General features: G+C 48.1%; 1 long non-coding RNA gene across 1 annotated transcript; it reads left to right on the top strand.

Moving 5' to 3' along the window:
• Window position 1: 1 nt before the first annotated feature.
• On the top strand, window positions 2-27,936 carry LOC139078988 (uncharacterized). Its single transcript, XR_011532230.1, has 4 exons — window positions 2-104; window positions 2,478-2,535; window positions 9,806-9,940; window positions 27,081-27,936. It is a non-coding gene; the product is annotated as an uncharacterized lncRNA (long non-coding RNA).
• The last annotated feature ends 16 nt before the right edge of the window (window positions 27,937-27,952 follow it).

The following is a 27,952-nucleotide window of genomic DNA, read 5'->3' as shown; positions in this document are numbered from 1 at the left end:
AGGAAACGTTTCACACGACACACACGGACTCACCGGGGTGGGGGGCACGTGGCCTCACCTCGGCAGAGGCCGGCACGGGGCTGGACAGCAGGAAAGGCAGCAAGGTGGGTGGAAATGGAATGAGAATGGTTGGGATGAGTGTGGGGGTGGAGAGTGACTTTGGGTTATGAGAGTGGCTTTGAAACTGCCAAGTGCTATACAAACACGAGGCGGTGTTTTTATTAGTACCACCTACTGCTTGAAAATGCAGGGAGAGAAAAGGCTGAGGGACGGTTTGTATATTTGTTCAGCTGGAGCAATCTGAAAACGGAGTGGGTTGATCTTGCTTATGACTGCGCCTCACTTTATACAATCGGTGTGTCCATGAAAAGTGTGTGTTAGTCATTGAATCTTTGTCTCTGGTGATCGGGTCCCGGGGAGGGGACCGAAGGAGAGTGAGGGGGAGTAACTGTTCGCAAAAGCTCATTTTTTCAGGTGTGGTGATAAGATAGAGATATACAAAATATTAATAATCCAAATGATTAAAATGCACCAGTGAAGGTCTGTCTTCAAGGAAAGCTGAGGTTTCTTCAAAGGTGAATGCTTTGGGTTAAATGAAAAAGCCTTTTGTGATGCAAAGGATCCCCCCTCCCCCAGTTCGAGTTTTGTCAGGTGGGCAGTGGGGGTGCCTGCAGACAGGAGGCTCCCCAAAGGGAGGAGGATGGGATTGGTCCCTCTTTCCAGCTTTGCTCTTTCTACTGCTTCTGCTCCTCTTGCCACCTGGGGTTTCTGACTCCTCCAGGACCAAGAAGAGCAGGGAAGAAGGAGTGGGAAGGGAGCAAGGGGGTTACCCCTGAGGCACACGCCTTCTGGGATAGGCTTGGGCTCCCGGGGCCTGGGAGGACTCCGGTGGGTCCTCCTGGGTTCACTGGATACCCTGTCTCTGGGGAGTCCTCACCCCACCCCCTAGCTCTCCCAACCAGCTTTCCTCCTGGGAGCTTGCTCCCTCTGGGCACTGCCCCAGCTTCTCTCTGCAGTGGTCTGTTTGCTCCTCGAGGACAGTCTCTTGGACAGCTCCTCTGATGACCCCATGCCGGTCTCTTTCTCTCACATGCCCACAGCTGGCCTCCGGGGAGCACTTGGGCCTGATCTGCCTCTTGAATTACAAGACAGCGGCTGCTCTGCCCTCACTCTGCAGCCAGAGCCCCTGGCCAGCCCACTGCTCACGTTTTTGATTTCCAGGCTGGAGGCAGGTCCCCAAGCATCAGGGGACACATGTCAGGCTCTCCAAGGGACACCCCCACATCCCCTCTCCCTGAGGGTGAGGTGAGAGGCAGGCATTCAGCCCCGTGTGAGTGGGCTGGGACTCACAGTACACTAACAGCTCTCTCCAAAATCTTTCATAAATTCTCCCCAGCCAACGAGCTTTTTCTCTGTGGGACCAGTTTTGAGTGGCCCTTGCTGGTTCTTCACTCCTTCCCTGCAGCGTGTGCTTGGTCCGGAACCCTTTGGATCTGAGATCCATCTTCTAGACCTTGACAGAAGCCTCTTACAGATGGAAAACACTCAACACTATGCCGGGAATCTCATTAATACACAGTAAATATGGAAAAAAAGTCCCTTCTGGGCCTACTGTCTACATCCACAAAGTGAGAGCCATGGCCAGAGAAGTCATTGAGATGACTCCCTCCTGTGGATACACTTCTTAGTTGGGGTCTGTCCTTGGCCCTATCCAGGGTGTGTGGGACAATGCCCCTGAAGGCTGGAGGGAAAGGGTGGGGATCTGTCATGGATGCTGCCTCCCCTGTCCATGTCCCCTTCCACAGCACAGAGAGAAGGCCACCACCCCGTGTCACAGTGGCTGCATGCCCAGCCATGGACACAGAAAGGCACAAGCCTGAGAGAACTGTCTTGGACCAGGGTTTCATCAGCACACTCTTCCTTACAATTTGGGCTCTTATGCTAGATTGCCTGAGTCTGAATTCCAGTTTTAACTCTTAAGTCGTGCGATCCTAGGAAAGTTATTTCCCTGTGCCTCAGTTTTTTCTTCTGTGAAGTTAACATAATAACAGATCCAATCGCTTGGGGCTGTTGTGGACATTATGTAAGTTCACATGGAAGACTGCTTAGCAGGATACGTGGCACAGAGGAAGCACACCGTGTGTGCCAGCTGGTGTCTTCTTTCACACTGGGATCACCAGGACTCATCTGGACAGCAGCTCCATTCAGAGCTCACTTGCTTTTTGATCGAAAGCAAAAGGAAACCACTCGAAGCAAATGACATTACGGGATCTATGTCTCTTCCCAACCCATAAACTCCCTGAGGGCAGACTGTGCCTGCCTTATTCCCTGCTCTAGTCCCTAAATTTTGTCCAAAGAGTATTGTATCTACAGGTGTTTCTTGAGCATCTCTTACAGACTAGCTACTTGGGTTGCTTGGAGGTGGAGGCAAGAGATCAACAACCTGGGCCCTCAAAGATCTTCCTTAACTCTTACAGGAATTCAACCCTTCACAAGGCCTAGGAGAGAGAGCTCAGACATCAAAGGACTCACCAGGTGAGGGGGAAAGAAAGTAAGCGACTGCATGTTCAGAAGCAGCCGTACTAACGGAAAACACCCAGAAGCAGGAACTTCACACAGCAATTTAGATGCTTCATCCAACTGAATGTCCACAACAATTCTAGGAGGTGGTGTGCTGGTTTCCCAGGGCTTCCACGACAAAATACCACAGACTGGGTGGTTTAAACAACAGAAACGTATTTTCTCACAGTTCTGAAGGCTGGAGGTGTAAGATGTCTAAGACCAAGGTACAGGCAGGGTTAACTTCTTCTGAGGCCTCTCTCCTTGGCTTGGAGATGGCCACCTTCGCGCTGTGTCTTCACAGGGTCTTTCCTCTGAGCCCATGCCCTTGGCGTCTCTTCCTCTTCTTAGAAGGACATCAGTCAGGTTGGATCAGGGCCCACCCTAACAGCCTCATTTTAACTGAATCACCTGTCTAAAGGTCTGTCTCCTAACAGACACATTCTGAGGTACCAGAGGTTAGGGCTTCAACATATGAACTTGGGGGTGGGGAACACAATTCAACCCAAAACAGGTAGATGCTGTTATCTGTTATCATCCCTATTAACAGAAGAGGAAACTGAAGCACAGGGAGCTTAAGTAACACACCCAAGGTCGTACAACCTGTGGATGACAGAATCCATCGAGAACCTCGCGCTGCAACTCCAGAACTGGCGCTCTTAGCCCCTGCTGTGCCAGCGGAGTAGAAGGGAAGGGCGGGAGGGGCTGGGGGTGGGGTGGGGTGGGGAAGTGCGCAGGCGCAGGGGAAGGGAGGGAGTGCTGGAGCTAAACTGCTTCCGGGGTAGGAAAGATGCGTATTTATATATATACATATAACACACACACCAATGTAGGTGAGGTAGGGGTGGAAATGGGGGTCAATTCTCTGTCTCTTGCTTGCTCAGAAATCTGGGCTCCTGGGGAAGCTGGAGGCCTGTTGGAAAACCATGGGGGCTGAAAGACGCGCTGCAAAGCCCGCTAGAAATTGGATTAGCCGAGTATCTGCCCGAGCTGCTCCCTGGAGGAGCGTTCAGGCGCAGTTACACGGGATTATTTTGTTTCTGCCCAGCACTTTGTACCCTCTCTCCATTAGGACCATCAGTCCACTGCCTTCTCTCACAGCACAGCCATCATCCTCCAGCAGGTCATTCTTCCCCGGGAGGCTGAGTCATGGCCCCTCCCACAATCCCGAGACAAGTTTTGGCTCCATTTTCTGCATCTGCCGTGGGGGAGCACACCCATGCAGTGCAGGCTCCAGGCTTGCCCTTCCCAAGGAGGGAGAAATAGCCCCTCTCTTCAGGTACTAAGACCAGCCTTACAGATACCAAAAGGGGTAGAGGGCTCTCCTCTCAGCCGCGTGGTGGGAAAGAACAAGGCATTGGGATGAGCAGGCCTGAGATTGAATCCTGACTATTGGTTACTGCCATGTGTGACCCTGAGGAAGGAACTTAGCTTCTCCTAGCCTCTGTTTTCTTATTAGCCAAAGGGGGATAATAATGCCTACGCTTCCAGGCAGGGGGCCTGTGAGGACGAGAGATGATATGTGCAAAGACCTGGGGCAGGAACTGGTTTGTGTAGATGCTCAAGAAACTGAGGCTGTAAGTATTAGAGATCCAGGCCCTGGTGTGCAGGCGCCCCAGTGCTCAGTCTTTAAACCTTTTCTGGCGGTCACAACCTGTCACGGGGCTGTTGGCAGCAGAAAGTCTATCTGCATAGGCTGAATGTAAGCTACACTTGCAGACAAACAGGACCTCTGTCAGCTAGAAACAAAATGAGGTGCCTTTCATTCAGGAGTGTGCTCTGCCCTGGCCAGGGTATTAGGACCACTCCGTGGGTGCATAATGAGCTAAATGTAACAGGGATCGCTCACTTGTCACACAGGCTTTTCAATGTGGTGTTCAAAATGCAAACAAATTAACTAGACTTGGAATTGGCAGAGTCAATAAAAAAAAGTCCCTGTTTTGCAAAGCCAAATCGACAGATCGGGCACCTTCATCGTGCCCTTTTCTAATCTGTCCTCGGGACCAGAATTATAGTTTTGACTTGTTGCCTTTGGAGAAACATGAGAAACCTAACTGATGTGGGCATTCTCATTCAAGGTGGCCCTGGAATAGATTAAAATGGAGCCTGCCTAGACTATAGAATAGCTGTGTGCAGGTTTGCTGGCATATTAAGGGAAATGATTTTAATCATGTGTTTTAAAAATGAAGTTGTTAGAGTTTTCCAGTAAGTGCTTTATCAGGTCAGCTGTAACCAACAAGCAAGGATGATTTAAATCTTCAACTCCACAGGGTCTCCATTGACAGCATCTCCCAGGAAATGGCAAGGAAGGGGTGAGGAGCTGGGAAGGGGACTTCTAGGACCTTATGTGTCATAATCACATTCAAATTACAGCAGCCCTGGAGGCAGTGGCATGCTGGGTAGGGACAAGCTTCCTTTGCCTACATGTCAGGGAGAAGGGGAGTTGACTCCTGGGGAGAGGAATATGGGGGCAATTACCCAGAAGTAATCTCAGCCCTCACTTTGGCCTGGGGGCCAGCCCAGTGAAGACTGAACCAGGGCATGAGGGCAAACAGGTTGTTTTTCTGACTCAGGGGCAGCAGTTGCTAAGATAAAGACACTTTCGAGAGAAGAGAGGAGATAGTGCCTGCGGGCAGCTAGCAGAGCTGTGGGACCGTCGCCCCTCCCACTTGGCAGGCAGCTCTGCAGAGGGACACGTCTGAGCCAGGAGGTATCTTTCTCACGCAGAGGGGCGGCATCTGGGCCTGCTCTGCGCCACGGAGACAATCTTTCTCTGTCAAGGGAGCAGCTGTCGGCCACCTGCTCATCAGCCTGGGTTAAGCCCTCTTTTGAGCAGGAGCGAGGGAGCCTCGCCTCTAGAATAAAGGGTGTGTTCAGGGCCGCCTGCCCCGGCCATTAGTTTCTGGAGGTGAGCTGGGAGCGGGGGCGTGGGGGCCCAGGGGCCTGTCACAAGCCCCACTCCACCCCACCTAAGGTCCCATGCACAGGGGCCCCTCAGCACACTGGCAGCTGTCCTGTCTGCCGGCCTTTTTGTCTCAGTAGCACCTGCCTCTGCTCCCACTTCCCTGTCCCAGAGGAAGTGTCTGTCCCAGAGCCAGCCAGGGTAGCAGCAGGCTGGGCAGGGGCTCCGTGCCAGGCGGCTGTGGAGAGACTCAGCACTTCAGCCCACAGCCCTCGCCCTTCCCCAGGACACGTGCAGTCTACACCACAGGCTCCAGAGCAGAGCCAGCTGCCTCTGGGGTGTCTGTGCTTGTGTATGGGGTGTCAGTGGGGGTAGAAGAGCAGGGAAGTACTCTCTAAAGCTGCAGGAGAAAATGCCACGTGTACCATCCACCACCAACCAAGAGAGGGAGGAAAGAAACAGACTAGAGGTGAGAGAGTAACACATCCTGTAATTTGAAAAGAGAACTTGATGGGAGCACTCAGTTCCAGATGTAGGGATCGCTGCTATTTATGAAGCACTTACTATGTGGCCATTATTTACATTTTCTTGTTTAACCCTTGCGGAAGGCCTGTGAGGCAGGCGGCATCATTCCATTTTACAGAGAGGTACATGAGGCTCTTCGGGTGACGTGCCACTGCCCCAGGTGAATGGTAGGCTGGGCCGTGGACTCCAGCTCTCAGCCCTGGCCTTCCACCATCTCCTGTGTCTGCACTTTGCCTTCCTACAGAAAGGACTTCTCTAGACCACCCCTTCCATGAGAGAGTGAAGCCATTTGTTTAACTTTTCATCTGTCGTTCATTTTCTTTCTCTTTTTACCCAGCATATAAGTTCTCGATAGGCAAGAGCCAAGGCTGATACTTCTTGGCAGGCAAGTCCTGCCGCCCAGGGCTGCATATATGATACACGGTGAACACCTGAGTGCTCCCCAGTGAAGCGAGGTCACACCGGGCTGTCCTTCCTGCGGGAAATGATATCCCTGACCCTCTGTCTGGAGAGCTTCCATGTTAGACAGTTTTTCCAGTTGGGATCGACACTTTTCCCCCCAATCTCCCTTAAAACCTTCAGCAAATTCCTTTAGAAGTAGAAGGCCCGGGGGTGGTGGCGGGGGCGGGGCGGTGGGCAGGTCTGTGGCCTTGGGAAAGAGTGGCCTCTGTCTGAAGGAACAGGATCTGCGCCTGGGGGCCCTCTGGGGAGGGATTTTATAGGCCCTGCCATTACTTAAATATACACAGATCTGTGAATCCTGTAAGCCTGAGGCCAGTGAACAGCTGGTCTGCCCAGGGCACATTTGCCTGGTAATTCTAATTTTTATTTGAATGCCCATCTGCCCCGTCACTGACATCACAGCGCAGCTGCAGGACTTGTTTTCTGTTCCTGTTGCCTGTGCCTGTGGCGTGGCCTTGCACTGTGATGATTAAATGGCTCTGTGGGTGGCCTCACCCTGTAGTATGTGTGCATGATGTGGGGGCAGGCAGGGCCGAGGGTGGGTGGGGATGGAAACCGCAGAGCAGGAACAACAGGGCTGTTCTGGCATTGTGTGTGTCCCGTGGGGAAAGGTGGGGCTGGGCAGGGGCTGGAGCATCTCATCTCCTGGGAGGCCGGGGGTGCCCTGAGAACAGGCTGCTCCTGAAGCCAGAAAGAAAGTTTGCCACTTCTGTAACAAAGCGGTCAACCCTAGGGATTAAAGGGCCAAGTGACTCTTCGTCCAGAACGAGGGCCAGACTTTTCCCCAACCTCTGCAGCTCCCCAGGCCCAGCACAGGCCAAGGCACGTGAGAACAAGTGTATAAATCGCTCAGCACATTCAGTAGATAGAAGTTCCTGTCTTAAAATTATAAAATATAAACTTTCCTCATTACTTTGATTACTCCTCATTACCCCTATCCTCCACTTTTTGCTCACCTGGATTCAAATCTGGGATCTGGTTATTTACTAGTTATGTCATCTTGAACAGTGTTTTCAACCTCTCTGAGCCTCAGTTTCCTCATTTGCAAAATGGGCCCAGCAGTTCCACTCCTAGATATATAAATCTTGGAAACATTCTTATACATGGACACCAGAAGACATGACAAGAGTGCTCTTAGCAGCACTGTTAGCAATAGCAAGAGACTGGACACCACACGAACGAAGAAAGGGTAAATGATGGCATTCGCACATGGGATATCATATACCTGTGAAAATGAATGGACAACAGTGACACTGTAGTAACCGTATGGATGAATCTTAGCAAAATGATGAGCTAAGAAAGCAAGTCCTTTTATAAGATTTAAATATAACCAAAATAAATGATGTATTTTGAGATTTCCATATATAGGCAATAAAACTAAAAAACAGCAAGGAAATGAATGGAGATGGGGTTGGCTTGGGCCCGGGGAGGTAGAGGCAGACAGGGAAGGAGCATGTGAGTGGATGTAAGTTACCATCCGTTTCTAACTCTTGAGCTGGATGTAGGTTCAAAGGTGTTCATTGTATCACTAAAAGAAATGATTGAAAGAAATAATAAATAGATAAGTAAGACCCAAGTATGGACTATTACAGATAGTATGAATGGAAGCAAGGATTATACAGATTAATTCAATTTTGTGCACTGAGGTCCATTAAAAAATAAGATTGCAGGATCGCATTAAATGAAATCATGTTTGTAACAACCTACTAACGCGCTATCTGGCCTCCAGTAGGTATTCATGAAATAAAGTTAATCTCTCCACTCTCCCAGCCAACCAGGGACCTTATGTTGCTCTCCATAAAGCAGGATTCTTAGCACTTTGATCCTTCAGGGCTGAGTCCTCACTCACTCACTAATTTCTTTCTGCTTCCTTCCTCCTTCCCTCTCTTCTCCTCTCCCTGCCCAGAGCAAATAAAGCTTATCTGTCCTATGTCCCAGAGTTGTGAGGACAGTATGTACGAGAAGGCTTTGAGACTGTTAAGTGCCCCTGTAAACTGTTGCTTTCCACCTGCCCTGCATTCTATCAGTGGATGAAAAGAATAACACACAACTGCCAAGCCTGGGCAGCTTCTGCAGGTGAAGTGGACATGTGGCCATGGTGTTCTGGGAGGATAGAGTGATGTGATCTGTAATATTCTGGGAGGATGCTGGAGGAAGTGGCCTGGGGTTGCACCTGGAATGGCATCTGTGGTCTAAGGACGGAACCCTGGACTTGGACTTGAAGCTGTAAAACCTAGCTTAGAATCTTGACCTCCCTGCTCTCTGGCTGTAGGTGGGCAAGTTACTCAGCCTCGCTGAGCCATGCTTTGCTCTTCTGTACCACGCAACCTGAAATGTAAATTAAACACGCACACGCAGCCAACATAAGCCCTGCCTGACACACAGTGGACGTTCAAAGGCTGCTGAATCTGAATCGCATATCTTCTCTGGAGCCCGAGTTTCCCATGAGGGATCCGAACACTCACTCCAGCTAGAGTGAAAACGGCTTAATCCAGATTTGACCAGCAAGCGTCATTTGGAGTTTGAGTGTTGAGAAATTGGTGGCACAGGTGGGTGACATTTGTCATGTAGTTGGAAGCCGGCTCCTGATTCCCATCCTTGCTTCCTGAGCCCCATATCGATTGGAGCAGGTGCCTGGAAAAGACACAACAAATCACACGTACTGGTGCCTCTTTTCTCAGCTTTTGTGTCAGATGTACAGGAGACAATCAGAGCAGTGCTGGAAGGGAAAAGAAGTCACTGGAAACCATTCTGGAGAACCCTAATGGGGATGGAAGTTGGGAGAAAGTTTGGGGGTTCTGGAGATTTTATAACCTACGGGCCTTTAAAAAAATCATTAGGCTTGGCCTGAGAAACTTCCATTTTCCTCCAAAAAGTAGCTTAGCCCAGTCCAGTGTGATGAAGTCTAGGTCTGTGAGACGGACCAGAAGCCTGGGGACAGCCCAGAACTTGGCTACGTCTTTTCAAAACAGAGACATACTGAACACCCACGACGCACCAGGCACGGCGCTAAGTTTTTTATGTACTTAACAGTATCTAACTATTGGGATGTCTCCAAGTATTCATGTTCTAGACTAGGTGTGAAACAGCCTTGGGACAGTTTCTTAGATCAGATGGGGTTACCCAGAGATGAATAGTGAAAATGTGGGGGCAGAAAGCAGGCGTCGGGGTGGAGGTGGGGGCCACGGGCAGGAAGTGAGGGCATCCTGTATCTTAGGTCACAGTTGCCTGTGTAACTCAGAGGCGGGGGTGGTGTCTACAGATTTTGACCAGAGCACAGTTATGAGACTTGGGGGGGGGGGGGGGGGCCCTGGAGGCCCCCAGCTTCCTAATAAGAAATATTTCTCACCATTACAGACCTCCTCACGCAGCCAATCCTGCCTCACCACGTGGAAAATGGGGTGACTACTGCTTGCTTGTCATCCCAGAAGCATCCCAGAAGCATTTGCATGTAACTGGGAGAAAAGCCTTAGCCCAAAGGGAGAAAGCTTGGTGAGATTCTGAACATCAGTTGGAGTTTTCTGGGGAGGGAGAGTTTAAAAAGGACCCTTTGGGTGCCCTTGTCATCACTCCAAAGGGGCAGAATTTTGTCCTATTTGAAAATGTGACCAGCGTCCCCATTCCTCCCACATTCCCATATATTTGAAGCTCTGGGGTATTTGCTTGTCCTTGTGAGTAGGGAAAGGCCTTTTTACATTTCGGAGCATTTATTTTGGAGATAAAGTATGTGAAAGAGTTTTATAAATAGTAAAGGTTACATAAGTGTAAGGCGATGCTTTTCTTGCTGCTTCCTATGGAGCCTGCTGAGGCAGAGGTCTCTGATCTTGCTCCCGCTGGGAGCGTTTCTCCCTTCATAGGAGCCTGACCCAGATTTTAAGCCCAGGAATACAGCTTATGTAATATTTGGCTAAATTGAATAGAGCCCCTCTTCCCAGCCCACATTTGGTTAGATTTATTTCAATTAAAAATTTTTATTGCGTGTTCCCAACGTGCCCAGGCACTGTGCATAGCTGAGGACATAAAGGAGAATCTTACGCACACAGTTCCTGTCTTCAAGGAATTTGCATTTCAGTGGAGTGGCTAAAAAAAGGGGGAATTTTTTGTTAAATGAAATTTTAGTTGAAACTCCAATACATAAAACGAAGGAGGGCTGCTTTGATTGAGGTGGGGGTAGAGGGAGGAGGAGGGGAGGGAGGTGGGAGGTCAGGAGTCGTCTTGGCCGGACCTCACCATTTCCCCTCGAGGCCTTTCTAGAATTTCTCAGAGGTCAGTTCAAAAGGCAATAATTTCCATAAGGCCTTTAGAAGAAAACAGGAGAATACTTTCATGGCTTGGCGCCAGGCAAAGAATTCTTAGGATACAAAAAGCGCTAAGCATAAAAGGGAAAAAAATGATAAATTAGACTACATAAAATTTTAAACTTCTGTTCATCAAATGACTGTTAAAATAAATAGGAAGGCCAGACTGGGAGAAGATATTTGCAATACATATGACTGACAATAAACTTGTATCCAGAATATGTCAGGAACTCCTACAACTCAATAAAAAACAAACAAAAAACAATTTTGAAAATTGGTCAAAAGACTTATTTTTGCACAGTCACTTCACAAAAGAATGTTCATAAATGGCCAATAAACCAAATAAAAAAACTAGTCAACATCATCAATCTCTAGGGAAATGCCAATTGAATAGTTTGCCAACAGCTTGTTTTGTAAATAGTGGTGCCATCATTTGAGCAGCTTTGTGTCCTTAACAGTTCCAAGGATGCCCAAATGCTTTTTCTTATTTTAGTTATAAAACTTTTTCTCATATCCCTTCTCTGCCTCCAAATTATTTTTACCCACAGCACTAAAGCCACGAAGATACAGCTAGATTAGCCATAGATGTCAATGCTTATGTAATCCTCCACTAGTGGTCTCAGAGGCCTCTTTTGTAAGTTCACAAATGACATGTTAATGTTTCTCTTTGCCAGGGAGTGATCGCCCAACGGGCTGCACTTACCACCCTGGGTAAACACGTAAACCCGTGTTCCTGGTAGCATCGCACCATAATGATCCCCTCCTGCCCATAAACGATCTCACTTGTGAGTACAAATGACAACCCCAAAGAGTGCCAGGAGACTCCTGTTCAGAGCTCCAAGAGGCTCCTCTCAGAACTCGGGGACAGTTGGAAAAATTATGCCAAAAGCCACAGTGAGGTTCCACTGTACACCCACTAGAACATGTGAAATGAAAATCCTGATCACAACAAGGGTTGACAAGGCTGTGGACTAACTGAAATTCTTATTCAGTGCTGCTGTGAGTGCAAAATGGTACAAAGCACTTTGCAGAGCAGTTTGACAGTTTCTTAAAAAGCTAAATATATATCTACCCTATGGTCCAGCTACTCCATTCACGGGGTCTGAAAACATATGTCCGTGAAAAGACACGTACACAAATGTTCATGACAGCTGTACTTGCAATAGGCAAAAACTTGAAACAACCCCCAAAAAGCAGGAGAATGGATAAGCAAATTGTGGTGTGTTCATACCATGGAAAATACTGCTTGGCAATGAAAAGGAATGTGTTACTGATAAAGGTAACCACGTGGATGAATCTCAAAGACACACTGAACGAAACAAGCCAGACACGAAGCGCTACATTCCATACAACTTCACTTCTGTAAAGTTCTACAACAGGCAAAATAGTATATGGTAAAAAAAAAAAAAAAAAAAAGATCAGAAAAGTAAGTGCCTGGTTGTGGGGAGGGTGGAGTGGCATGGTAGCAGGAAACCAGGAAAGGAAGAGTGGGGACTATCTGGAGTGGTGAGAATGTTCTAGATCTTAAAAGTGATGTGGGTTATATGGGTGAGTGCATTTGTCAAAGCTCCTTGAACTAAAACAGTTAAGACCTGTGTATTTTGCTTTATATAAATCATATCACAATAAAAAATGTTAGGCAAAGAAATCACTAGTTTCCAATTTCAAGAAGGCAAGGTAAAGATCTTTCGGTACCCTTCTTGAGAACAACTCCCAAAGAACTAGGAAAGCAAGAAATAGAAAATAAACTTTAACTCAATGAAACTAGGTAACATCTGTAACCTAGAATTACACACGGAGATAAAGACCAGATGGAGGAATGACAAGTGACTTAGAGAGGACAGAAGCCAAACCTGACCCCAGAGGGGTAGGGGTGAAGGAGGCGGGGAGGGGTTGGTTGACTGACAAAAGACAAGTTCATTTGCCTGCAGAATCCCAGAAAGGCTCAGGAGCTAGAGGAATCACCAGGGGTGGGGGGATGCTGAGGCCCAAGGACTGTTCGGGAGCCTGGTGAGAAGTGTTCAGGACACCCTCCCTGCTACTTCCCTAAGTCACCAGCATCAGGAACCCACAGTCCCCTTCTCCTTTTACTTCTCTGCGAACTGAACCCTTCTCGAGTCTTAGGGTCTGAGAAATCCAAAGCCAGGAACATCTGCAGGCTACTTCCGTTGTCCCACTCTGAACAACACTTCCCTGACAAAAGAAGCTGCAGAGTCTCTTACCTGCTTGAAGGGAGGAAGGGAAAGAGGACATTTCAGGTAGAGGAAAAACCCCCTCAGATTAATATTGCCCAATATCATCCAGCTACCTGCACATGCAGTGTGTGATGTCTTCTAGAGTTGAACCTCATGCAGTGTTCCCACCATTTATGAATCTATGAGGTGGTGCGGACGTGATTATTCTCCGTCTAACTGATAAGGGAAATTGAGGCACACAAGGTTTATATGGCCTGTCTGAGGTCACATAACATGTTACTGTCTAGTCAGAACCAGGGTCCTCGTCCCTTGGCTCCAAGGTCAGTATCCTCCACTATTCAATGATGACTCCTTACCGCTCTTCAAAAATACAGGCAGACAGACAAAAAGAGAATATATTGTGATTCCAGTTGTAGACACCTCTAGAAAATGTAAACTAAACCACAGGGACAGAAAGCAAATCAGTGGCTGCCTGGGGATGGGAAGGCAGGGAGAAGAGGGAAGCTGAGATTCCACAGAGGCATGAGAGGGTTGGGGGTAATGCATGTGCTCACTGTTCTGATTGTGATGATTTCACTGGTGTTTACATATGTCAAAATATCAGATTTTACACTTTAAAATATATACACTTAACTGTGTGTTGATTATCCCTTAATAAAGCTGTTTAAAAAAATATGGGCAGAAATGAATCAGTTGCTGGGAGACCCTACAATTATCATCTCCACTTTTTAAACCTCTACAAAACATCTTTAAACGCTAGACATACAGAATAACATAGACTCTGCTTGCATGGGGATATGCTCAATGAAGAGGATGTCAAAAAAGGGAAATAAAGAGAACAAACATTTACTGAGCATCTGTTTTGGATGGCAAGTTTGTGTCCCCCCCAAATTTGTATATTGAAACTCTAAGCCTCAATAGGATGGTATTAGGAGGTGGGGGTTTTGGGAGGTGATTAGTAAGGATGAGGTCCTGAGGGTGGAGCCCCCTTGATGGGATTAGTGTCCTTGTGAGAAGAGAGTCTAGAGACTACACATTCTCTTGGCCACGTAAGGACACAGTGAGATGGTGGCTGCCTACGAATTAGAAAGCCAGGCCTCACCAGACACTGCCTTAATCTTGGACTTCCCAGCTTCTAGAACTGTGAGAAATAAATATTTGTCATTTAAGCCACTACGGTATTTTTGTTAGCGCAGCCTGAACTGACTAAGATAATATCTAACATATTTTAAATTTTCACTAAACTCTATCTGACGGCCGTTACCATCATGTCCATCTTACTAGTAAGAAATTCTCAAGTCAGTAACAGTTGGAGTTTGAGAGAGCCAATAACTAAAACCCATTTTCCCCACTCACTTCCTGAGTTCTGAACCCTTTGTCTGACTCAAGGAGTCAGACGTATGATGATGAAAATGTCAGCTTTATTACCAATAAAAGCTGATTTGCAAGGCTTGGCTGAGAGATGCTGCCAAATGAGTCTGCTAATAGGTTCTCCTGAACTGAACTGAGCTCTCAGATTGCAGGCTTCCCCTCAGGCCCCACTAAATTTAGCACAGAGGAGGGATTGTGGCTAACTGGGGACAGGCTGCTGTGGAAGAGAACTGGGCATGCCAGCTCCTTTTACCAAACTCACTAACCAGTGAGTGGCTACTTCGATGGTGAGGACTGAGTAAAGCTGGGGAGCCAGTTGGGGAGAGAGGCCACAAGTCTAACTTTAGGGCAGTTCCTTCACATGAAAACACAAGGAATCCAAAATAAGTATTCCCTGCAATGGTCTAGCGGGATTCAGACACATATCCATGTGCCAAAGCATTAACTACATCAACGGATGTGTTCTAACAGTTGTGTGCAAAAATAGTTTCTGTGCACTGAGTCCTAAATTAAATGGACTAAGTCACGTTTGATTTAAAGGAACCCAGCGGTGACTTTTTGGTTAATGGGATAACTTTCTATATTCTCTCATTCATTTAAATACTTTCTGTGCACCTATTCTGCAGAGGCCTTGAGCCCATGACTAGGCAGGTGAGGATAGGTGTCACGGTCCCTGTCTGCAGGGATCTCAAGGACTGATCAGCCACTCCTAAGTCACAACTCTGACCTCAACTTTCTTTTTCAGCATATCTTCCACTGATGGGTTTTGTGCCTCCTATCACCAACAAATAGGGCGACCACTGTACTTGTGACACCACACGTGCACGTGATTTCTGATCTTTGCCTCTTTGGAGGATTTGAATGGTAGCTTGGAATGGTATGTCTATCTGCTGATGGGTGATTCTTCAGCCACACTTTCCTAGAGGAGCACACCCCATAATTCCATGACATCTCCATAGCGGAGCCCCTGAAAAGCTGGTCTTTCATTCCCTCACCCCCAGATTTTGCTGCCTAGCATACAATGGGCAGGAAAGGACCTAGTCAATGGATGGCAAAGGCTACTACTTACTGGCCTGCCCCCGCATCTCATGTGGCCAGCTCCTCCTCCAGCTCGCCTTTGCCTTGGTGCCCACTGCCACTCCTTCACCTTCCTGTCGCCACGGCGATTAGTTCTCTTCATCTTCCCCTTCACATCCTCCCACTGCAGCCTCTGCGCTTCAAGCTTGAATGAGCCCAGCCGCAGATGCCTTCACCTTCCCCCATAGCCCAGAACCTCAGCCTTTCACCCCTTCCCACAGTCTAAGTCCGTCGCAGGATGTCAGAGCTGCTCTGTCCTGGGCGCAGAGCCAGGCTGCATCTCAGTGCAACCCTAGGGACTCCTTTGGGTTTTTCCAGGTTTAGACTTACCAAATGCCTCACCAGACCAGGGAATGTGAGCAGATCTTTTTTCCTGCTTCCTGTACAGGAGTGAGCAGTGGGGGTGGCCCCCTCTATTACTAAAGAAATTTTGGTTTACGACGTAAATTCCACTGAAACCAGCATTAATAAAAGGGGGGTTTGGCCAGAGTACTGGGGAATCCCATGGCGTCTGGACAGGGATGCAGCCTGGTGGAGGTCAGAAAAAGTGAGCGAAGCCCTAAGAAACACAGAAGCCTTGTCTTCCCTCCCCTCTCAGTTTCTCCCTGTGCACCTGCTGCAACCTTTTCTCTTCTTGCAGACTGTTTTACTCTGCTTCCCAGTTCACATGGCAAAAAAGGGTCAATAGCTCCCATGTTGACATATGAGTCCTAACACAACGATGTCTACAGAAAGACCATGCTACCTCTCAGTACTGGGTCCAAAATTCCCAGGTAAGAGAGAACTGGCCCAGCTTGAATTGGATGTGCTCCCTAGGGGCAAGGAGGTGAGGAGGCAGAACACAGCAGCTTCTGCTGCAACTGTGTGGAGTCAGGACGGGAAGGGGAAATTCCTAGAGAAAGAGGTACTGGGGCCAATGATCTGAAAGGTGTCTCCCACACCCTCCCATGGAGCATACATGGACAACCACTCTTTCTAGGAAATTAGTCCCCCCATTCAGCATCCAGCTAGCTACCTGGACACTATTGCTGGTGATATGCTTATTTGTGAGGTGTCTTCTCCCTTACTTGCTTCCCCCTCCTTAAGCTCCTAGAGGGCAGGGACAGGCTTAGAGTTCTTTGTACCCGCCACTGCTTATCCAGTGCTTGAATTCAGCAGATTTGTCTGATGGCTGCTGAGAGAATATAATACTTACTGTGCCAAGAATTGTTCTGAGCCCTTTACTCATTAACTCAGTTAATCCTTGAAATAACCCTATGAGGAAGGAACATTCATGGAGACCGAGGAGGGTAAGTAACTTGTCCAAAGTGATGCAGCTAGCAGGTGGCACAGCCAAGGTTCAAACCCAGGCAGTGTGAGCTCAGGTTTGGGTTCCTAACCGGCAGACCCCATCACCTCTCTAGGATTGTGTGCTGAGTTTCTACCTCTCTTCTCAGGTTTTTTCAAGTGAGCCCTGTCTGTATATGCCCACTGGCAGCAGAAAGTGGAAAAGAAAGAGGAGTCAAAATCAAGAATTTCTTGGCCCTCCTTACTTAGGTGGAACTGGCTACTCTCTCTTTCACGCCCACACCTTACCTGTGTACAGGTAGCACCTGTAAGTCTTTCCTGTTCTGATCTGTTTATGTGTCTATTTCACATCCGTGACCAGTGAGCTTTGTTTTTAATATTGACTTAATACACTTTTATTTTAAATAAAAGTATTTCTGGGCAATTAGTTTTAAGTTATACGTGTAGAAAAAAATAATAAAAATTATCTCTCTCTTATTCCACTCCCCTTCGCCCTATCTCCTTTACCACAGAGAAAACCACTTTCAACTCTGAGTTGTTCATCTGGTATTTCCCCTGTATTTCTAAGTCAGAGTGTGTTGCTTGCTCTCGATTCATCAGTTTTAGACATTACTTACATACTTCCTATTATGGTAATGAGGATCTTAAACCCATGTACATTCCCCTCTTCTCTTAGCTCTCCCCAATTTCTGGTTAACAATGCTTCTGTTGTCAAGACTGTATAAATATTGTCCACTATTAAGCCAATTAATGTATTTTAATTACATATCCATTCTTGCACAATTTTTTTTTGTTTTTCCTGGGGTTAATAACTGCCTCTAATTTTCACTTGTTTAATTTTCCGTCAACACCTGACTGAGTCCTCCCACAGCTCAGTAAAACACTGCTCAATAACATTTCCACATTGTCAGCTTTGTCACGTATCCCCCCACCCCTCCCAGACATCTCCCCTGAGTCAGGTGACCCCCTTCTTAGGGATCAGTTGCTCTCTCAGTCTGCTGTCTAGATGTTGTGGCATTTTCCTTTGCTGACTTCCCGAGAATTCCTTTCTCCTCTCTCTTGTCTCAGGAGGCAAGATGATTATCTCCCACCCCATTCTCTTTCTTGTTTTTATTTCAACACAGCATATTTTCCAGTAGTAGCTTTCTAAGAAAGGATGCCTGGGAGATAATTCTTTTTTGAGGCTTTTCTGACTGAAAATCTCATTCTGTGCTCACTCTCGATTTAGGTGGTATAGAATTCCAGATCGACAATAATTTTCACTTAGAACTTTGGAGTTGCAACAATTGTCTTCTGTTTTCCATGTTGCTATTGAGAAGACTGATGTCCTTCTGATTCCTGTTCATTGTTTGTGGTCTGTTCCCCATTCTCCTTCACTCTGGCTGCTAAATTTGTAGGATCTCCTTTTTGTTCCAGGGTTTTGAGTGTACAGTGATGTGGGCCTTGATGTGGGTCTTCTTACCTTCAGTGTGAGCACTTGACAGGTCTTCGCAATTTGGAGACTGACCGCTTCCCTTTGGTGATGGTTATTTTATTTCTTTAACAGTCTCTTCTCCAGTGTTTTCTCTGATTTTTTTCCTGGTATTCCTGTTAGTTAGAAATCAGACTCCTTGGCTTTGTCCTCTAATTTTCTTATTCACTTTTTTCCTATTGTCCTTTTCTTTATCTTTTTCTTTTCTACTTTCTGGGAAATTTCCTCAGCATTATCTTTGAACCCTTCTGGTTTGTCTGTGTTTTTTTTTTTTTAGTGATCATATTTTTAATTTCCAAGAACTTGTACCTTTTCTCTCATTATCCCTTGCAAAACAAAATTCTGTTTTTGTTTCAGGGATGCAATATATTCTCCTACTTCTCTGAGGATATTAATGATGGGTTTGGTTTTAGTTTGTTTATTTTTTATTCTGTTTCCTGCATTGTTTCTGTTTCTCCTGGGTTGCTTTTTATTCTTTGTTTTAGTCTCTTTCTTTTGTGTTTGAGGCTTTGCTCCAAGGTCTGGTGATCCTTGGTCGTTCACTCACATTTAAGAGTGAGGCACTAAGAAGGTGACTAGAAGCTCTGTGTGCATGAGGGGGCTTTTAGAGCAACTGACTGTTTTTTTCTGTGGGGAACCGCAAATGTCAGCATCTGTTGGTCTCTCTATTGGAAAGAGATTTCCTGGAGGCTGAGGCAGGGAGAAATAAACAGCTTCTGGGTTATCAAAGCAGAGGGGGCCTGGGAACTGTTTTCCAGGAGTGTCCCAGGGAGGCAGCAAGACCCTAGACAGGAATGGCTGGGAGGGCAAGGGGTCCATAGACAATACTGCAAAAGGTTCCTGTTCAGCAAGAGCAGTAACAAAGCAGCCAAGAGCTGCCGGACCTGATTGTAGGTAGGGATTGTGGCTGTCTCGGGAGAAACCTGAGAGGACAGAGAACCAAAGAGCAGAGGGCCACTCACTCCCACAACTTGATGCCTTGGCATTGCATGAAGCCTCATAACCCTAGGTGCCATTTCATGGAGAGGTAGCCTGGGAAGGTCAGATTTCTCCTTTTGCTTTTCGCCTCTCTAGCAGCCTGCAGGATGGGTGCTTGAATTGAGAAATTAGGTTAAGCTATAGGAAATAAAGAAAATAGTGTTTTGAGATTCATACTTTTTATACGTACATCTGTCTATTAACTAATGCCAAGTGTACCAAATAATAATGACATAAAATAAATCCCTAGGCCCCAAACGCAGGTGTTCTGGAAAGGCTTCTGAAAGCTCCTTGGCTGCCCTCAGCCTCTACATTTGTAAGTCTAGCCTGCATCCATCAATGGAGGGGTCTGAAGGATGACTTACCCCACAACATCCCGCTCAGCCATCATCAGGGATCCAGCCCTCCAACGGGAAAGTCAAAGAGATGCAGCTGAAACTGCTGACATTTCTGGAGAGAATTTCAGTCCTTCTGCTTAGGTATCACACATGTGTGTGCACGCATGTACTCATACATGCACACACAGACTGCTTCCCAACTTGAGGAATCAGTGGAGAGATGGGAGAATCAAGCTCATTTCCAGCCTGATTCCTGCCCAGGGGTCTCCAGGCAGAGCCCCAGTACCTCTGGAAATGTAATCACAGTGCCACACAGGTGTCTCTGGCAGCTGGGGGCCTGCCCTGCTTCCGATAGTCTAGTAGTTCCAGAAAGGCAGAGTGGAGAAGAGAGACAGTGTCAGGGCACGGAGGCACACAGGCGGATGGCAGCAGGGCCTGGACTCCCTCCAGAGCACTACTGAGTAGCAGTCCTCTCTCCCCTCCCCCCTCTCCCTGACAGCCCCGGTGCTGAGGCAATGTGTCACCATACTTTCAGCAGTTCTGCTAAGCTGTGTCTCAGAGAAGCGAAAGACAAATCTCCAGAGATTTGTGTGTTTGATTCACACCTAACACGGCAGCTGTCTGCTGCCAGGGGAAACACTGCTGGGTGGATTCTGGCAGCAGCCAGAGACTGAGTCTCCAACCTTATAGCCATTTCGCTTGTCTTATTGTTTGGGCCTTGGGGAAAAGTATAAATGATGCAATGCCAACCTTCCTTGCTAGGCATGACTCAGGCACCAGCACTTTGGGAAAGTAGAAACCTGGCCCTGGAGAGGACACTGAGCAAGCAGTGGCAGCAATGTCTTCATCATGCCCATAGATGAAATGCTGCTCTCTTAATAGGTGCGTGTAGATTGCATTCTAATAATACTTTGTGCTTATCTCAAAGGGCCATGACTAGAGAGCTTCCTTAAAATCTCATGGCAGCCTCATGAAATATACAAGAGAGTCTATGCTCTGTATTTCAAAGAGAGAAACTGAGTCCTGAATGACTGGCTGGGTGGCCCATGATTAACCAGTAACAGAAAGGCCCAGAATCCATATTCATTCTCACTGAATGTCTCTTTTTCTCTTTCCATTCTCTTTGACCAAATTACCCATTTTAAAATACTGATTTATTACTAGACTATACCAGATCAAGTATCGACATGCAATCCGATGAATAAAAACCAAGAAGAAAAAAATCCAGTTCACAATACGAATGTCTTTGGGGATGATCTTTCTTATCAAAGATGATTCCTCTTGGGTGTCTATTAATGGTGCGTTTTCCTGCTACATTTAAATATTGGCGTATGGATCTCTGCTTGCTTGCGGAGAGAAGTAGAGAAAGAGGAGGGTAGGTGAAACTTTCAGCTAAAGTACCCTGTTGTCAGCGAGCACAGAAGAGCACCTGGAGATTAGCAATGGTTTCTGAAATGATGGTGTGAGCCAATGAGTATACAGAACTGATTCACAAAAATGCAACTCACACGCAGCTTCAGGAGCCATATGCGTTTTGTGAAAAATGAGCCCTGCCAGTAGTAGTGCAAACCCAGCAGTATAGAGCCCCAGAGGGGCTTTATGGTGGCTGGTGGGCTAAGTCTCAGTGGGGTGGAGGGGTCTGCCTTGATGAAGAAGGAACCAGAGAACCCTGCCAAATGGCCTCATAGAGCTGGGCTACCCGGGAGGCTGGGACTATTGCAGTCCTGGGCTATCAACAGGGGCCGTAGGTGCCTGGCAGGTAAAGGGCTGTAGAGCCTCTGGTCCTAAATTCAAATGGCATCTACTGTCCCTCCGACCCCCACCATGTTTGTACCATGGCCAGGATTCGGGAGCAGGGGTCACTTCTGTGCGGAAAATTTGCCTGAATTTCAGGCATCTTGGGAGACAGTGTGTGCTCCTGAGAACAGAATAGACCTGTGTTCAAATTTGAGCTCAGCCACTTCCAAGTTCAGAGAGTCTGGACGAGATCTGTCATCCCTAAAAGCGTTAGATTCTGCATCTGAAAATGGAGAGAGTAATTAACTACCTTGCAAGAAGGTAGTAAGCCTTAGAGATGAGGTCTGTGAAGGATTTGCATATAATAGGTACTCAAAATTAGTAGCTATTATTTTTATTGGAAGAAAGGCTGAAACCCCATCAGGGGAAAAGAGGCTGCATCAGCTAAATTGGGTTGTGGGGGACTTCAATAAAGAGTGAAGGGACAAGTCAGTCCCCCCTCACCTGCCCTGGCCTGCCCCAAGCTCGGGTCTGCATATTCAGCAGCACCAGGACCAATGCCAGAAGCTGCCCGTCACAGCTTGGAACTTTGCATCAGAAGCAGCAGGGTGCCAATTAGGTACACCCATCTAGGACTTTGAGTCAGGAGCTGGTGATGCAAAGAAGTGGGGCGGTGGAGAATTCACTTTGTGGTTCGTGGTGGCGGCAGCATCCGGTTTCCAGGGCAGCAGAGCCAGCCAGGGTGTCTGGGGAGTTCCAGCAAACTGGGGCGTCTAGCCGTCAGCCCCGACACCTGTCGGGTTCTTATCAGGGTGGTTTTGTGAAGGGATTTTTGGCTGCCCAGCCTCCCTTTGGTCTTGTCTGTGTTCTGAGACTTCCTGAAACTTCTGCGGGCTACCCCAAACACCCTGCAATAATTTCTTTTTCTCTTTAAGTCAGAGAAAGTCCATTTCTGTCCTTAGCAACAGGAACTTGACTAGTACACGTTCCCACACCATCTTACTTAAAGTATTTCCCCCTTGTGCTATTTCCTTTATTGCGTTAATCACTGTTGGCAATTATTTTACCGATTTGATACTTGTTCATTATCTTCCTTCCCTGAATGTCAGCTGCCTGAGGGACCTTATGTGCCTTCCTCCTGGAGGCCCCCGTGTCTCGGCTTCCTCATGGGTAACGCAGAGATAATAATAGTTCCTCTATACAGTTATTGTGAGAATTGAATGGGTGCATATATGTGAAGAGCACCTAGCACATACTATCTATGAATGAAGGAACTTAGGAGAACTTCAAATGAGAGTAACAGTTGCTTTTCAGGATTTTATCATCTTTGTCCCATCACCTCAACCTTCATGCTCCGGGAGGACCCTTTCTCTAGAGTCAGGCTGAAAGCTGACCAGAATGGAATTTGGGGTCTGCTCGGTCTCAGAACTAAGGGTCCGGTCTTCAAGGTGACTCTTCACTTCAGAGCACTTTATGCTGCCCACGTTTAGTTAGACGAGCATCCCAAACCTAGGCACTCAGAGCCTGGGAAGTCAAGCTTTGAAACCGCTGAGTCATGGAGACCCCCGTCCCCCAGGACTTTCGCTGTCCCTGTTGGGGCCCGCGGGACAGCCACTGCTCCCGGGAAGAGCTGCTCCTTCGGGGAGCGCCAGACCTTGGAGATAGCAAGGCACTGCATCTCACCCGGATGGGCCCGGGGCCAGGCAGCCAACCCAAACACGCATTCCTGGATGACCGCGTTTCCCTGGAATCAGTGTTCCTTTTTCCACGGCCTCGGCTCTTCGGGCACTGGGGCTGGGTGCCATGCGAGCCAGTCGTTTCCATGTGTGCGCTGCATAGGTGCACCTGAGCCTGGAGCTGGGAGTCAGGCAGACATTGGCTGCTCTATTTTAAGATTCTCAGTTCTGTCTATTTCCCAGCAGTTGTCACTTGGTCAGAGGAAAGGGAAATCGGGGGTGGGAGAAAATGAGGCCCAAGCCACAGGCGCTCATTGCTTCCAGCTGAGTGGAAATTCCCATCCTTCATCGAAGCGAAGCACCGCCCCCAGGCCCAAACCGAGTGACTCAGACTTCATCACTTGTCTTGGTCAGGGCAAACTCTTGCTCATTTTAATGACAAAAATGAGGATAGTACCATATTATTTGTATAAATCTTAGACTTCTCAGAGGACATTCACATACTTTCCCCCAATTTGTTGTGTATGACAGACATTATTACTCTCTATTTGCAAATGAGAAAACTGAGGCACAGAGAGGTTGGTGAGTCATAGAACACATCACAGAGGCTAGATCTCCTGAGTTTTAAACTATGTCTGTCATTCAGTAAATAGCCATTTCTCATCTTTCCTTATCCCATGGTGCCCTTCCTGTGCTCATGAGCATCTGTGTCATGGAGAATGAAGCCTTGGGGCTGGTGTATGGTAACTCTCGTGACTGCTGTTCCCACGGCTTATTCCTCCTCAAGTCCAGCCTCACAGGAGAAGACATTCATTCATGCAAATAAACAGTTATCAAGGGCCTACTGTGTGCAGCTTCTGTGCTTTTGCAGGTTCATGATTTACAGAAGAGAAAGTTGTTAAACACAAAATTACGCTAATTACACTAGTAAAGCACTGCGTTCTTGGCAAATACAGAATGTTATAGGAACACAGAGAACGGGCTAATTAACTTTGTCAGGGCAATGAGGAAACTCTCACAGACGAGGTGATTTCCATCCCCCCCCCTCAAGTTTTAATCATGAAAATTTTCAAGTATGTAGAAGAGTTGAAAGATGATTACAACCACCACCTAGATTCAACCATTGTTAGCATTTGCCGTATTATTTTTCTCTCTCTTGATATATAGATAGGTGGATATAGACACACAGATAGATACACATTTATGTAGGCATATAACCGAATCACTTGAAAGTAAGAAGAGCTGTCATGACATTCATTCCTAAACATTTCAGCATGCATCTTCTAAGAATAAGGACATTCGAAGAGGTGAATTTTAAGTTGGGTCTTGTCAGATGAATAGGAATTTGTCAGACAAAAGAGGGATGCCATCCCAGGTAATGGCAATGACAATGCATGCAAAAGCAAATGGGTGAACAACATGGACTATTTGGGGGAAAGGTTGTCGAGCGTGACCAGAGCTGACGGGGTTGGGGAGCAGGTAGAAGAGGAGGTTGGAGCAACCGACTGGAAGCAGACTGTGGAGGAACCGTAATGTCCTCATGAGGAGGTTCAGTGTGACCCTGGGAGAGCTCGGAGTCACTGGAGGCTCTGAAAGAGGGAGACGCTCCGATGTATCTTTATCTGGCAGCAGAGTAGGTGGGATGCGTAGATGGAGAAGGTGGGTTAGGAAGGGAGAGAGTGAGGACAATGGTTGTGAGGATGGAGGGGAAGAGTCCAGAGATCAGATTAGAGTAGACAGGACTTGGAGGCTGATTGGAAATGGGAGAGATGGAAGCGAGGGGTCCTTGATGGTGAGGGAGATTTCTTTCCAAATCAACTGAATGGATGCTTTACTGCCATTAATTAATGCCATTAATCTAGTCACATGTGGTGGTGTGTACACGATACTGGATCTGTTTTGGACAAGTATGAAGACACCAAATAAACATGCAGGTGAAATATGGGTCTTGAACTCTACTAGGGGCCAGGGAGATAGGTTGGGGGGGTCATCAGCATACAGACAGCGGTTGAAGCAATAACATCTTACTCCGGAAGAGGCTAGAGCATGAGAAGAGAGGGGGGCAGTCAGGGCCACAACCCTGGGCAGCACCTATACTGAAGGCACAGTTAGAAGAAAAGAGGAGTAGCCATGGAGGTGGGAGAGGAGCCCACCTGGCAGGTTTGCAGTGAGCATTAAATGAGCTCATACGTGTGAAATTCCAAACTCCATGCTATGACTTGGTAGCTGCTGGATAAGTGAAAGTACCTGCGTTAGAGTGGAGGGACGTTCTAGATGAAGAGTGTGGCCCCAGGGTCAAAAGCTGCTGGGAGTGACAGGGCTGGCCCTCTATAAACTGTGCCTTGGCAGCTGAAAGTCCTTTTTCTGTGCTCCCTCTGCCCCGTCCCAAGAAGTGAAGATCAGATTGAACTATAAGAGAAGGTAAACCTTCATCTCTGGAATCCTTGTGGAGCTGGGGATGTGAGCATTTGTGGAACCCAGGGCAGGACTGAGCTTTCTGCAGCTCTGGAGGGGGCGGGGGGCAGTCTGCAGAGTGGGTGGCTAACTGCATGGATGCTGGAGTCAGACGACCCGGTATGGAATCATGGCTCCCCTCCATCCCTTCCTCAGTTAACCTCTCCATGCCTGCTTCCCCATCCATAAAACAACAGTAAGAATACCTTCTCCAGAGGTTCATGTGAGGATTAAAGGAGATGAGACCTGTAACAACCATAAATTTAGAGTGCAGAAAATGCTCACTAAATGCTAGCGATTATCATTGCTATTACTGCAGCCGAGGGTACAGGAAGCCTGGGGATTTGGATCCAGAAGTTTCCCCTGTGGCCATACTTGGAGCAGCACAGCCAGACTGCTGGTGGAGAGGGAGTGGCTCGCCCGGGCTCAGTCACACAGCTCATGGCGTGTGTCCCCGTGCTCAGATGTGTGGGGCCCATTAGGGAGAGCTCATTTCTTTCTCTGCAAAACACCACACCCCCTGCTGTGCTTGTCCCTCTGTCCACCTGGGCCTGTTTCTAGGACAGCTGCTGTGTCAGGGGCTGATGGCTGGGGAGCTTGTGAAAGGACCACCTGTTTCTGTCGCTCCCCCTGGCCTCCTCCCTCCCCCCAACTCTGCCAGCCCCAGCCCCCGGCTGCTCACACGTTGGTCCACGTTTCTCCCTCTGCTCAGGTGTTGCGGGCACATTGTGAGAGGCACGTTTCCTCACAACCTGTTACTGTCACACTAACAGCTAGTGTGGTGCCTTGTTGAGCCTCCTGTTTTCCTACAAAACTGCTTTTCCCCCATGCTCCTGCATCAGCCCTACTCAGCCCCACACCCCATCCTCCCCATTAAAATGGGGGTTACTGAAGATGACGCAAAGGAGGGAGACAGGGCTGTGTAGAGGGCAGGTCCCCAACTCCCAGGACATGGCAAAAGCCCCTCCTGTAGCTCTGACCTAATGTCTCTGCACGTGTGCGTGATGGTCACATGTTGGGGCTTGCTGTCCATGCAGCCCTTGTGTCTCATGTGCGGCCTATGGAAGCAGCTAGAAACCTCTAACTAGGGCAGAGTGGAGAAATGGCCTGAAGAGGCAGTCAGGGTCCAGAGTGAGAGCTGCTCAGAGGCAAGAGGACCGGCAATGAGTAGCCCTGGGTTTGGATCTGCTAGACAACTGGGTTCCAACCTGGCCCCTCTGTTTACTGGGTGTGTCACTGTGGGTAGATTATGTATCCCTGCTGTCCGGTTTCTCATCTGTAAGGCACTGAGCTCAGTGTGGGATCATGGTGGGCCCTGCAAATGGCAGCTTCCCTTCCCCCAAGACAGGGTCTCAAGCAGGGTCAGGTGTCAGGGGGCTGCAGTCGGCTGAACTCTGTTTTTCCTGCCAAACACAGGGCTTGGTGTGGTCACAGCCTCTCCCGAGCACATGTCTCTGGAATACGGAGGGGATGGGTAGGGAGAAGGTGAGGTGTGCTGGAGGCCTTCGTTACTGAAGACCTTCAGAGAGATAGGATGAGGTGACACAGGTTCCCTGTGTGTGGGGTGCCCTGTTTCCAACTGGAGCCGGGCTCTGGAACCACTGATGTCTGCCAAAGCCTTTCCTGACTGCGCCCAGCTTGCCTGCACCAGGGGACTCCACGAGCCACAGAGGGAGGGGTATGTCTGGCGGTAGGGCGCGTGATAGTAAGTTTCACTGAATAATCCAGTGTGTCTGTGACCCATTTCCAGGAAGTCATCTGTTGAAGTTCAGCCAAGAATGTCTGCAATCTCAAGGATCCTGGGAAGGCTGGGCTGACAATGACTCTCCAGAGATATTCACCATGTCTGGAGTGGGATGCATTCCTTCATTCCTCATTTAGTATTTCATGAGTACCTGGACTGTGCCAGCCTCTGTGCCAGGCACCAAGATTTGGGGTTCCAGGCCTCCCTGAGGTTATTTTAGACCTGCCCAAGTAAGCGGCCGTGTCTCCAAGGCAGCTTTCCAACCGAGGAGAGCCCACTGAGTGTCTGTGGAAGCAGGGGTTGTCTGATGTGCTGGGGTTTCCCAAGAAATGAGAGTGGGTGGGCTGGACGCAAACTGCAGCTCGTAGAGGTTCCCCTCTGTGAGTGTCTTTCAGTCCCCTTCACACACACGCAGACACACACACACACTTTGAGAGTAAAACAATGCCTCCTCTCCACCTATTCTCTATCCCGGCTCCCCGATTGACACAACAATTAGACTGTTTGCAGAGACTTCCCAGAGAGTAGCCTTCTCCTTGCCCACAACATCACATACCAGGAGAATACCCTGCAGAGGGAGCGAGTTGCTCAGAATCCCCCTTCTGCTCCCCATCCAGGGGCAGCATCTGTTAGATTCCCCTCCGCCCTTGTTTCCTGCCTGGAAAGGGGCCAGCGCCTCCTGACTTTCCAGTTCTGGAATCCAAAAGGGCTCATTCCTCTGCCCGGAAAGGAACAGGGGGCGGGAATTGTCAATGTCACCTTTCAGTCACTTGTAAATCCCAGGCCTCACTTTTTCCCACTAATCTTTCATTCTAAGTGGCTTCTCAGGGCCTTGGAAAATTATTAAAATGAGAAAAATCCAGATTTTGAATAACTTT

This window comes from Equus przewalskii, chromosome 23 (genome assembly GCF_037783145.1).
Source record: "Equus przewalskii isolate Varuska chromosome 23, EquPr2, whole genome shotgun sequence".
NCBI lineage: Eukaryota > Metazoa > Chordata > Mammalia > Perissodactyla > Equidae > Equus > Equus przewalskii.
This window is presented reverse-complemented; position numbering and strand designations above follow the sequence as displayed.